The sequence below is a fragment of the Lolium rigidum genome, chromosome 7 (assembly GCF_022539505.1).
Source record: "Lolium rigidum isolate FL_2022 chromosome 7, APGP_CSIRO_Lrig_0.1, whole genome shotgun sequence".
NCBI lineage: Eukaryota > Viridiplantae > Streptophyta > Magnoliopsida > Poales > Poaceae > Lolium > Lolium rigidum.
The window spans coordinates 63,863,021-63,877,591 of record NC_061514.1 but is presented as its reverse complement, the minus strand read 5'-3'; positions in this window follow the sequence as shown (position 1 = coordinate 63,877,591).

Genomic DNA, 14,571 nt, shown 5'->3' with positions numbered 1-14,571 from the left:
TTGGTGTTCTTGGACTAGTTTTATCGATGGATTTGTTTGGTTGCCTTGCAAGAAAATTATGAGTGGCGATGTTGTGGTGGCTTTTGCTAGCTACTACATGTACTATTCCTTTTATATGATATTGACTATTTTTGTACTATCGACACATACACACAGGTGGTGTGTGTGAGAGCTTCTTACCACTAGGCCCCTCTGTGGTTCAAGTCACCAAAAGGTGGTGTTTACCCCCTTGAGAATCAGCTCAATTGGTCCTTTATTTATGCTTAACTTTTTATTTCTATGAGCTTCCAAGTGTATATTGTTGTCTAATATGAGTAGTGACACTAATGTTGAATGCATGGTTAATTAACAAGATATTCTTGACTATTTAGTGTCAAGATATGTTCCACCAATTGGTTGTCAAATTATATGTGTTGCAAATGAATAGTTGGCTTGCTCTGGCTACTATGATCACACTCTTTACTGTTATAGTGTTTGCCTCTCTACAAAGCATAGGCTTGGTGATGCTTAACATGATCTCCCTGACTTGCTATCCTTACTATTCTATTGGTTGTGTTTCCTAGACATTAACCTCGTCGAGATCTAATGATGTTGACAAGTTTTTGTTGTTGCCTTTTGGTAGAACATTGGTTCTATACTTATTGTCTCTCATGCTTCTCTTTTACAAATCAAATAGATGCCAGGAGTTCTTCATAGGATCCATTTGTCAATCTCAAACATATAAATGATTCGCCATTGTGGTGAAGTAAGAATTCTAACCCTAACCTCCTTTCTCTAGTCTTTGTGTATGTGTAGGTTTTGAAGAATATAATATGAAAAAATTAGAATAGGTTAAGTTTTAGGTTTCTGTAATGTAATCTTACTTTTATTTTCCATTATATCAATAAATTATAAATTTTCTTATTCATACATGTTCCAATTTATTTCCTTTGTTTTTAGTTACATTTGAATTCAATTTTAAATGTAAATTGAAAATTAAATTTTGAATTCAAATGTGTCTCGTCTACTTATTATTTTCCATGTTTCCCTTTTCTCCAAATATTAAGATTATCTCAAAATGATAACCACTAATTCATCAATAATGCATAGTGATTTCAATCACTTTGTGTTTTTAAAACAAAAGCCACAAATTTCCCCTCAATTTCAGGTGCATGCTATGCAATGCACGGTAAATCTACCCTTTTGTGTTCTAAAAACCTGCGGTGTTACAGGGATGAGACGGCGAGGGGGGGCGCCGGATTTAGAGCATTGATCGACATAGATAGACGAGTCGACTACCTTTGTTTGGTTGGTCGGCCGGTCTACATGTTTGTCGACGAATTGGGAGAAAACAAAGAGAGAGAAAAAGTCCTTATGGGTTGATACTGGGTTTCAAAACTTCAAATTTTCCTAGACATCAGGTCGGGCCATGGCTCATGTACATGGCCTTGGGAACAATCTCAAGGGGCGTAATTGCTCATGTACATGGTTACACCGATCTTAGGTTTTGTCCATATAGGAATAAAATTTGACACAATATTCAACATGTTCATTTAGAAATCACGTGCTTAATAATCCATATCGTCCTCGGGAATATTTTACTCACATAAATTCACACCAATGATGTCCTCTTGATGCATAGAGGATTGGGGTTTCTATGGAAAAAATCTTGCTACTTAATTACGTGCATTTTACCTTTCTTGTGTTTTAGTTTTGAAATCTTTGAATCTTTTATTGTTTACTATAGTCAAACTAGCGAACCAATTTCTCAGTTGCTCATGGGTTCAATAGTCTTACTTATCAAAAGGTACTGGATGCTAGAGCATTTGGAACCAGAGGAACACTTTCATTTTTGATGGCAAGCCTGTAGATTTGGATAGCTGTTTTGATTTCTTTAAAGAATCTATATCTCTTATTAGGCATAGGGTTAGACCTAGTCTGAGAGAAGGTATGCAAGATTGGCTGGACATTTTATGAACTATCTTTGTTTCTCTCCATGTACATATTATCCCCATTTATGAAATATAAAAAATGACACAGTGGGGACCTTCCCCACTGTTTTTGTGTCAAAAAAAATACACTTGTGAGTTATATATCACCAAGTATGGGAGTATACCTCCACAACCTTAGATGATTACAAGGTATGCAACAAGCTGAAAATAAAGCTAATGCAAATAGGAATAAATGTCTTACTAGAAATATGAGGTATCAAACCACAGGAGCAATAAGGTAAATCAATTTATTCTCTCAAACAAGACTATCACAATTATAGTTATCTATAAACTAAAAAAAATTAAAGATCCAATGGGTGATTGGTTATTTTCAAGTAATTGAAACGAAGAAATGGATGTGAGAGCACTCACATATATCCCAATCCTGCACAATGCAAGATGGTGGGACTAAAGATGTACCCTTATGTGAACAATGTACTTAGGTTCATAGGTTCACTTGATCTCTCGCTCTCTCTCTAGAGAGGTAACCAATTTTTTTTCATAGATGATAATGCACACATAGTTGTCAAGATTTAAGGTTAGATGTTTATATGGGCTACATGTCATAAAACATGAAGTTGAGAAGAAAAGTACCTAAAGGCTTACTGTGAGAAGCATTCCAATATTCATCACATGGAACAAAGTACATGTTCTCCATTATCCCTACATGTGCGTGTACCAAGTGATGCGGTGCTATGGTCAATTACAGTATGTTTATAATTTCAAAAGGACATATCCCCCGATATCGTTACAACCTAATACATTTCATGCTCAACGTTCTAATGCACTTAACATAGATGAGTTACGTAAAAGGGTGACGCCATTGATAGGTGTAGCCACATACACGAGCAGTTACGCCCTAGTGATTGTTCCCAAGGCCATGTACATAAGAAAGCAAGGGAGCATCAAGACACAAAGTCCAAACACCGCATAAAGTGTCAAGTTCCCCATGAATCCCCTACAACTTGGAACAACAAGACATAATGCAATCCTATCTACATGCAACGGAAAAAGAACAAAACGCATATCTACAAATATCTCCACATGATGGTAAATGCATGAAAAACTGATGACGTTGGGACTCCAAGTGCAGAGTGTTGTGTCAGCAGAGTATTTTCTCCACAAGGATGACTCGAGGGTTTATATCAAACTGTCGGGGAACTGGATAAAGAGTATACTCTTCTCTTCTTCTAGCTATCCTGCAAGTAAAATAAATTTCTTGTGTCCCCAACTCAGCGTGTGGTTTTCAAGCACAATGTTTCGTGTAATTAAATAAACACAAGTAAAAATAAAGCAAATAAAACTAGACTGGATAAAATAAAATAACTAAGTAAAACACTGTAAAGGGGTTGGTTGTTTTTGGTGTTTTGGATGCAAATAAGAAAAGTAAATATTTTTGTATTTTCGGATTAAAATAGTGCAGCAAATAGAAAACAAGATAAAAGCAATATAAATGTGTTTCTTATGATAAAAAGTGGACCGGGGTTCATGGGTTCACTTGACTATTCTCTCTTTAAATTGTAGTGCACAAATAACAATTCATCAATGAGATATTAAGGTGCGTAAGATCAGAATTAATATGCGCATCACGTTCTAACATAGATATGATGCAACACATCTCTCTTATACTCCACAAGAAAGAAACTTCATCAATCTTGTACTAAGAATTAATAGAGCATATTCATAAATACTTTGACATGAAGTTTGAATATCAAATATGCTACCTTGAACAAACAAGATCATCACTACTATCACGTGATAGACATAGCACATGCATTCACTTTATCCCTAGTGAGGTAGCAAAAGAAAGGCAAATCCATAATAGATCTTGAACATATTGACACTATCCAATCACTAAAACCATGCTACTCCATCTAATACACACATCACCCCACACACGCTCTTGCATATATGTTGGATCAGAACAAATACTAAAAAGCGGGGTACATAATATGCATCTATCAATACGACTTACACATAATATGATTAGATCTCATAGCACAATATCAAAGAATAAGGATCCACTACATAGGTATTACAAATATGACCATAATCATGTTAGGTAGCTCATATGACACTAAGAACTATGAAGAACATGAGAGAAATAGATCAAGCTACTGCCACAACCTCATAGTCCAGAGGTAGACTACTCTCCCTTGATCATGGTGATGATCATCATGAAGACATTGGAGAAGGTGGAGATCCCTCCGGCGGTGATCCAGGCAGAGTTTCCCCCCCCCCCCCCAATCTTCTCTGCAGCAGCCTCTGTTTTCGTGTTTCTGTGTTTGTGCAGTGCTCTCCTCCCGAGAACTCTTCAGGGCCTTATATATAGTGATTTTTAGGTCAAAATACGTCAGTGGGTGAAAAAATCAGGGCAATCAAATGATCGAAGACCGAAATAGCATGGGTGGCACGCCCAAGTAGGTAGTGGCGCGTCACCTGGTCTCTTTCGGGCCCCGGGCCTCTCTAGGTGTGCTTCCAGGGGCCAGGGTGCTTCTCCCGATGAAAAAGTGACGCTCCAAAAATCTCAGGTCAATTTGACCCCGTATAGGTCTCTGAAAATGAAAAATACGCAAAACAATGTTTTCCTGTTCTGCAGAGTTATAAACCAAATAAAGGGGATCATTGGTAAATCCCCATAAATCAATGTAAAACATGGTATTATCATCATATATGTGGCAAATGTGTGGAAATTCAATATGAGAAAGTACAAAGTTCATGTATGCATTTTACATGCATCACAAACTTCATCTCATAACATAATACCAACCGTAGTTCTACAAAAGATGTCCATAATTATGTTGGCATCTCATATGAATATAATACATGAAAGTACATAGGGAGATCGATCAACTTACAACCATAAACCCCAAATCCAGGGGGAGGACTACTCCCCTCTCATGGAGGAGAGGGACATGTAGGCGTTGGTGGAGGAGGCGAGGCAGTTGAAAGTGATTCTAGTTGCGGTTCCCCCTCCAATCTTACTATGGCGGCAGGCTACAAACCCTCTATTTCTTGGTTTTTGATCTATGCCTCTGTCCATCGCGAATAAAATAGCAGGGATATTTATAGATGGTTTTAGGTCGAAACATGTCCACACGCGAAAGATTAAGGCAAAACAGACGTTACAGGGGAGTAAATCCCCGATGGTGTGGCCTAGGTACTCTTCCGCGCCATGGGCCCTCCTGTGTACCCTTTTGGTCTTCTCGTGGCCTACTATAGCTTGTTGAATTCGTCTCAAAAATTCCCAAGCGTTCTCTTTGACCTTGCCTTTTTCTGAGTCTCATAGTTGTTGGAATATCAAATACATTAAAAGAAGGTTTTTTTGCATCCCAAAATTAAATACCAAAATAATGGGGACTTTGTGGAAATTCTCGAAATTAATGTAAAACATGTTGGAAAAGTCATATAACATGAAATTATCAATGAATATAATATGATAAACTTAAATGTTCATGGATATATTTTACATGTATCAATGTGGTACACCACGATCGTGACACAAGGATAAGTAGAGAAACCTACTTTTTTTATCCTTCCAAGGTATATCACCGTCACAGAGAGAAAGACTTAACCAACAAAAGTTAAATGTTCTCTTCTTTTGTGTATCATTCGTGTTTTTCAAGCTACCAAATGAAATTGTGTCACAATTGTTTGTATACATATGATGTATCATATGTGCAATCATATGTACTTGATACCTACTTTTGTATTTACATGCAATGTTGGTTACATCATAGTTATCTGATGATACTACTATATGGTGCAGAGTAAAAAATACGTGACATGTGCAATGAGTAAATGGGTAGTTTTAAACTACGTGTATGAAATGAGTTTAACACATAAGACGAAACAACATATCTCTTGTGATCATCTAATAACGCAGACACTCGACTATGAAAATGGTTAGATCTACATAACCATGTAGGAAGTTTCACCCTTCGCACATGATTTATTTAGTTGTATATGGTATGGAGACCCATCGCCCGCACATTCATAGTGTCAGTTTGGTGTGTGGGGTGGCCATTCTAGCCGTGTGTAAAGGCATGTTCTATACTGCTGCCTCCGGAAATCCCATATATATATCCAAGAGCTCGTACTAGGCCACGTCTCTAAAATGATGCCTCCAATAAGCTCACAATGTCAAAGATGTTGCCATCATCCAAACTAGTGAACTAGATACAGGTTTTCTCCTGGAAGGCGTGACCATGAAGGGTGGTGGGGTGTCGTTGGTCCATTGTGAAACCATCAAGATGGGAACGACACTATAAGGCACCGACAAGAGGGGCAAGACTTTCATCTAGACCGCCCTGAACACCACAGACGTTGGATTGCCACGAGGAATATCCATTGCACCGCTAGCCAATGGTGCCACTAAGGAACCAACAACCTCACCCGGAGCACCACCAGTCATGCACTGCCTCCCACTTGGCCAAAAGCACCACACCAACACCACCATGCCTTGGAGCCACGACTGTAGCTTTGAACCACCTCCAGCCTCCATCCCCCACATACTAAAGGGTGAAGAGCAGAAGGCCACATCACCACTACAACCAGGGATAGAGCTGCCTTACTACTCATAGTGGAGAGCAACAGAGGGGAAATTTAATTTGGCTCCCGGGTGCGTATGCTCCCCGTACCAAGAAAATATATTTCGAATTGTCGAATTTTTTGACAAACAATTCTACATGTACATCTCCATAATATATGTATGTTCGTCAAGTTTCGAGAAAAACCCAATTTTTTGTGTTCTATATAAAAAAAGAGAAAATTTATGTTGTGACAAGCTTTATTTTTAGCACCAAATTTTGTCTTTTTTACATAGGCCACAAGACAAGTCGAATATTCATTAAACAACTTTCTGGACGTGTAGCACATGAAGATGTACGTGCAAATTTTTTATTTCAATTTTTTGATGTTTCAAAATATATCTAAGATGCATTTCAAAATAAAGGAATCATATGATCCCATGTGTCAAAACACCACTCCCGTAACATAGTATGGTAACATGCATATGTTAGTACTCTATGTTACTACCTTTATACACTACAACAGATGTGACATTCTATGACGCTCATTCTGTGACGATACAGTGAAAAAACGTCAGGGAATAGTCAATTTTTCACAAACTGTGACGTTTTTTTTGACTATATAGTGGTTATTATCATATTGAATTTCATATTTATTAATTGGTAGACTCATTTTTTCTTGAAACGTGTGATGTGATGGTAACCTAGCGAGTTACTACAACTAGTTGAATGCCCGTGCGTTGCTACGGTACTCACTTTCATGTACATAAAAAACCACAATGATACGGAGGTCATCCAAACTTTCTAATTCCAAAAGCTTACAAAATCAAGAAAACTAAAGCATTAGCAAGTATGAATGAATTTATTTTTATGATTTTTTTAATTTTTATTACTCTCGTGGTTCTTTTAGGGATTTTTCGTAAATGATATAATTTATTTTGGGGAACTTTGATATCTACTTTGTCTTTGGTAGTTTTCTTATTATTTTTTATTACTCGCATATCCATGTTCTATAATCTTGCGATGTGCCCTATACATAAAATGTCATGTTGCTCAAAACTACTACAACTGATAAAAATATATATGATACATGTATATGGTTAAATCCATCATTTGGTTCAAGTATCACATGCTACAAAAACAATCATGTGAGATGTTGGGTATTCTTTTGAACCAAGCTAATAGGTTCTTGCATGGGATATGTATAGCCTGACTTAGTCTTCTAAAGTATGTTCATAAATCCTAAGCCATAGGTTCTATTCTTCTCTCCTTTCCTTTTTCTTTTGAAGCATGTCATGAGATTAGATAAAGTAAAGACACTTGTGTCAATTTAATTTATATAATATCATTAACCATTCTCCGAGAGAGTGTTAGACAAAGAGCAGCATATAGTCACATGAATTCTCATCAATATGTAAATGTGAACAACATTGGGAAAATATGTCTTGTATTGCTAGTGTTTCATTGTTTAGGCTATTTCACCCCAATTTACAGACATGGATGGAGCTGCCTTGAGGCCGCATGGGTAAGCTAACCCCCATGGAAAACACTTATTTCTTCACTTATTTCTTCACTAATTAGTATTGTAGGGTAAGCTAATGTTGTTTTATAGAGGATGACCCCAGTGAGTTAGAGAGATTATAGTGTCGATACATGTGGTATATTTTTTCAGCTTCGTCCCCATCTACATACATCTACAAACATACTTAGTTTGAAATTTTAATTTTGAAGTCAATACAAGAGATTAGAGACATTACTAAGAGTAATTTTATCGAATAGTACACCATCTATGATAAATTTCAAGATTTAAGTACTATCTTCTTTCAGGTTGCCAAAACCTGCACATAGTAGAATGACCTTTAATGGTGCCACTATTACTTAAAAAAAACTAATACAAAATATAAGAAATACCCACATTGATAAGAAAGAAATACATATAGTCACCTGTGTAACCTGACATTATTGAGATACCTAACAAATTTCATTATGGACATTTCTACTACAATACATCATCCTGAAAATAGTACCCGCCCAATTAATTTAAGCTTATGTACAACATAAAAGAGAGTATAGCTTGGACCTGGTGTTTCTGCAACCGGGTGCATATGCACCCTTTAATTGAAATGCATTTTAACATGTTTAAAAATGTCAAATAAATATAAAAAGAATGTCTCATGTATATTTTGACATGTTACATGCTCACAAAGTTGTTTCAGCAAAAATAAACTGACATGTTTTGTGCCCTGTGTTAAAAAGCAAAAAATTACTGCTAAAATAATCCATTTCTCGTGACATTTTTTTTGTTTTTTATAAGGTTATAAAAAGTATCGGTTTTATGTGAAACTGTACGTGCGCGCACATAGAACATGTTCCTCTACATGTAATAAAAATTCCTACATTTTTCAATGTTTTGAAATATGTTTTGTACATACACATATGCAGTTTTGCGTTTCTGGTATAGCATCTCCTATAAAGGTTGTAGGATTTTTATTGTTTTGTACTCCCAGTTTTTTTTTTCACAACCCGCGCTGCTCTTTCAGAATTTCAATGGTAAGCAATAATCTAATCGAATGGCAAATCAATAATCTTCCTAAATGTAGTGATCGTCCAATTAACTTAAGCAAATGTACACCATCAAGAGAGTATAGTTTCTCCTAACCCTGGACATCCCTGGTTTTACAGGGTGTGGACGGGTTACCAAAACGAGCATAAATCAGTGGTTTATATACAAGAAAAAAAATAGCGCACTATAAAAAATAGCGCCAACCATTAAAATTCGCTATTTCAGCGCTATAGTGTGCTATAGCATTGTAATAACGAGCAAATATATATGGATTCATTTAGTGGCACCTTGCTCAAAATAGTGTCTCTATAGCGGCCCTATAGCACGCTATTTAAAACCATGTTTATATATCATGGTTTGGTTTGGACGGGTTCTATGGTTTTGACGGCTTAGCAACATCCATACGCCGCCATGCATGTGCGTCTTGTTGATCACCAAATCATGAACGAATCGTAGATAGATAACATAAGTCACCAGCTGGATCAATATACATAGCTCGAGGCCACGGCATCGGCCGTCTTCCAGCCACCCACGTCCCAATCGTCATGGCACTAGTGCCTCGCCGCCTTTCCAAACTATGATGCATGAGGCGGCACACCGGAATCCGGTCTATTTTCACGTACACATCCCCCGCAGGAAGCATGCCGGAGTGATCAGTAATTCATCTCGAGGAGGAATTGGCCGCAGTCGGTGGCCCAGATGATGCTCGGATGATCTTGGCCACGGCCATGTTGTCTGGATGAGATCAATCGAGGAGTCGTCGCGGGCACGCAGACTTGTGATGAGGAAGACGACCGAAGAGGACGGGACATCCTGCACATCTTCATCTCCAACTTCGAGAACTATCCAGCGTTCACCACATTTTTTTGAGGGAACAATGCAACGTCCACCGCATCTATTATTATACTAAGAAGAACCATAATAGGAAACAAATCAGATACTACTATTTGGCTAGTTTGATTTTATTTGCTGCCTCCTGTTTTTGTGAGGGAGATTCGATGTGGTCCTTAATCAGCGCTATTGACGGAAGAGAGAAAACGATGAAAGGAAACCAATCACATACAATTTGACAACAATGCGATTTGATTTGATACAACCATTAATTAGTGCTAATGAGGGAAGAGAGGATGCATGTCTCCTTACGTGAAAAGCAATCAAACGGTGAGGGGATATGCTGGGTTATTGGATGGATAGGATGTTTCTAATGATGATCATCAAACGCGTTGAGTGTCAAATGACCAACTCCAATTTAATAGTAAAGATCCTCTCTTTCCTCAATTACTCCCCACTACGAGTAATCTTAGGAGATAGCCTATTACCATTTGTTTCTACCTTTGTCCGTGAAGCAGGGCGGATGCTCGAGCGTCCTACGCCTCAAATCGGTCACAGGCACGGATGCATCTGGGCGAGAAACGCTAGATCCACCACAATCTGCGCAATGGCCACCTCTCAGCCGCCTCGTGACCATCGCCGCCTCCACCATGACGGAGGAGAACACCATCTGCTCCCCAGAGACGCTGTCTCGGCTTCCGCCAGCCGGCAAGTTTCCAATCCCCTGACACCTTCGATAGCAGGGCCCACCGCCATCGGGGCAGGAGCCAGCGGTAGCGGCATCACGGGAAAGGGGTTTCAGTGGAGCCTATTTTGTGGATGACATTTACAGTTTTGTGAAAGGAAAAGGATGATCCAAATCAGGCCAAATGCCAACCGCTAAACAGCTCCATCAGTTTTCTGAAAAGAACAAGATGATGTAAATGGGGCCAAAAGCTAATTCGACTGGTATACCACCGTCGTCAGACTCTCTCCTTGATGAAATGGGTGAGCATATATGCCAACCTTTTTCTCGTCTTTCTGTACGTAATGCTTTGTGGAATAGACGAACATGCTGAACTCGATCGCCGCTTTTGAAAGGAGGATGATGTGAGCGAACCTGAATATTGAAAGGAGCAGTGGTGGATGACGAATAACGGTCCACAAGATTTTTCTACACCTGGTATTTTGCATGTGGAATACACACGTGTTATGCAAGAGTTGCATAATGTTAAGATCGACGATGACTAACAAATGAAAATACAGAACTGTTCCTTTAGCGGCGCCGCAATTTATTTGTTAGCATCGTACAACACTACGGGAAAGGAGGCCTAGGATGTCTACTCGTGTTGACCGGGCTATAGGACCACAAAGATACCTCGCTACGAGCATGGCTAATAGTATAGCTGGTGGCTATACTTTGTTCAGAATATAGGACGGTCTGTTTAATTAGCTTACCTAAAATATTTTATATTTTGAAACACATGCAGTGGTAGATGCGGTATGGATGAGACTTTCATCTTTTCTTCTCTTGTCACTATGTCCATGCAGTCTGGTTTGTGTCTCCTTTAGGTTTGAGAGTCGAAGGTTTAATCCAACAAGGGATCAACCAAGTAGAAGATGCCATCTATCACATGATGACTACATATAAAAATGATAACTCAATTGCAATGATTTTTAACATACTTTGGTCTATCTGGAAAGCTAGAAATGACCTTCTTTTCAACAGGAAAACATAAAGCTCCATTCTAGGTTTTGCATGCTGCACAACCTCTTCTTAATACAGGGGGAGTGGAGCTTCAAGAACTTGGTGGTTCAGCTCTTGCTCTCGTTGCAGTTTCAGATCAAAACTCTTTTGTTGCTTTTGACAGAAATAGGATTACAAAGGGCCCTAATATTTTTACGGACGCAGCTTTGAAAAATCCTTCTTCCTCTTCTTATGTCCCTGCAGGTACAAGAACAAAAGCTGGGCTTCTCCCTCTTCTTATGTCCTTGCAGGTACAAGAACACAAGCTGGGATAGGGATTTTCATGCAGTGGCTCAATCAAGGAAACATAAATGATGTTCTCGTGCAAGCTACTACCATGGTGGATTCTGCTCTGATGGCTGAAGCAAAGGCTTTTGAACTTGCATCTCAAATATGACAGGCCATGAAGGCGCAACATCCAAATTTCTTAACAGATAGTGAAGTCTTGGCGGAGGCAGCAACAAGAAGAAATCCGGCAAGGTACCCAGGGCACTGGATAATTAGACCAAGTTTGCATCAGTTCGTCTCATACACGCAAGGCATTGATGCTAGATCGAGTATTCAAGATAAAAAAAGAGAGCAACATGATAGCTCACAAGCAAGCTCAAGATGCTTATCACCTATCCAATTTAGAAACCTGTCAGTACCCTTGCTTAGGTTCAAAGCACGATGATTTTAGCTGCCCTGTTAAAGCTGTTCTCAGCTCTCTTAATGTGCAATATTACACATTGATGTTAGTGAATTGTCTATGAAGTTGAATAAAGTTTTTTATTTGTCAAAAAAAAGGGCATCTCCACCCTCCCCGGGAGCTCCTATAGAACGCTTTAGGAGGCGATGACTGGGAACTATCCCGTTTAGGGAACCGCCGTCCTGGAGTAAGATGGGCTCGGCCCATGTTAGGTGCGTGCATGAACAGTTTTTAAATCTGAACATTATTCAAAACCGAAAACGTTCGAATCTGAAAATTGTTCAAATTTGAAAAATGTTAACATTAAAAAAAGTCAAAATAAAAATATGTTCAAATTTGAAAAAGTTTAGATTTAAAAATGTTCAAATTCAAAAAAGTCCGAATCTGAAAATATTCACACTTGAAAATTGTTCAACATAAAAATATTTCATATTAAAATAATTTCAGACGAAAAAATGTTCTAATTTAGAAAATGTTTAAATTAAAAAATGTTCAAATTCAAAAATAGCTTAATCTAGAAAAGTCTAGACTTGAAAAATGTTCAAATTTGAAAAAGTGCAGAATTTTTTTTCTTTAGAAAACCGGCTGTCAAAACCAAAAATCAGAGTGAAAAAAACCAAGAACCAAGACAAAACCGAAAGAAAAACGGAAGGAATGGAACGGGAACATCTGTTCGTAGAGGAGGGAGGTATGCGAAGCGCTAGATACACATCGCTATAAGCGATGAATAGGATTCGCCACCCTCCCTCTCACACAACAAAACAAATGGTTCACGGCAACACCTCCCAAACGCAAACTATGTTGCCAACGCGTGCGGCCCATTATTGCGTCTGGTACAACCCTAACGAGCGGGGTTCAGAAGGGGGACCAGTAATGCTCACAATGTAGGATTTCCATTGCGGGATCGGGTCGGCAGGGACTCAGCCACCCTCCCTCGTGCTTTCTTTCTTCCCCGAGCAGTCGGCTCTCTCCATCCACGCCTCCCGCACCGCCGCCAAATCGCATGCCCACGATTCGAGACACCGCTAGCTTGGTGACATGTACGGAGAAATAGGGTACATCACTAGTAAAAAACATGACTTTAGTCTCGTTTTTGTTTGGGGCTTTAGTCCCGGTTGCGGAACCAGGACTGCGCAATCTGGATTAAAGCCCCCCTAGTCCATGTTGTAATAGAAACTTGTACTAAAAGGTCCTCCATGTGGGATATGGACGCGCGCTGGGACGAGGGACCTTTTGTCCCGGTTTGTAACACCAACTGGGACTAAAGGATATTTCTTATATTTTTTATCCAATTTTTTTGAATTATTTTCCACTCCCGCTTCTCTTTTTTTCTATTTTTTCAGAATTTCTAGTATTTCAGTTATTTGACAATTTTAGTCTCTAACTACACTTAATCTCTAGTCAAATTACTTATTCGTGGTCAAACTTTCCGCTCGGTCACCCATCCACCCACTACTCCAGCACTAGCACGCTTAATTTTCGAGTTCCTTCCCGTTCCACTTGTTTCGCGCGCATGTTATTGATACTAGTATCATATCAATCATATTAACATGTTGGTCACGATGTCACACTTTTTATTGTTTAAATTCCAAATAATTCTTTTAATAAAGAAAAGTAATGATGCAATAATAACATTCAACAAATAAATAAACAATATTTTTTTTTGGCAAAAACCTAAAACCTAAAAAATTGAAAATCTAAAAATTTGCTAACCTTTATGGTTAAGTAATAGTAATCTTTATGCAGGAAGCAATTTTTAATTTAATTTTTTTAAAAGAAATATACAAATATAAAATCCTGAGTTTCTGGCAAAAACTAAAATCTTCCTGCTTTCGTATTTCTCACGATCATTTTAATATATTATACGTTTTTTCCGACATTGTATGCAAAAGTTAATGTCATTCTACCTTTTTCTAAACTATTTTCTGTAAAAAAAATTAAATTTCAAATTTTTAAATTTCCCCTAATATTAGGTTGCTTAACATACAGGAATCTCAAAAGATAAATTTTTTTGTCATTTTATTTTGTATTTTACAAAGTGAAAGAACATGTCCATTACCCCATGTGTGGTTTTGGTAATTGATGACAATCCATATGGACTAAAAGTTGCATTGAGAATCAATCTTACGTCAAGTCCATAGCCATGTGTTGGACTCAAGGTTGCAAGATGGAGAAGACGGAGTACAACGATGAAGACGGTGTCGAAGAGAGACGAAGACGGTGTTGAAGATGAAGAGAGATGAAGACGGCGTAGAAGATGGATG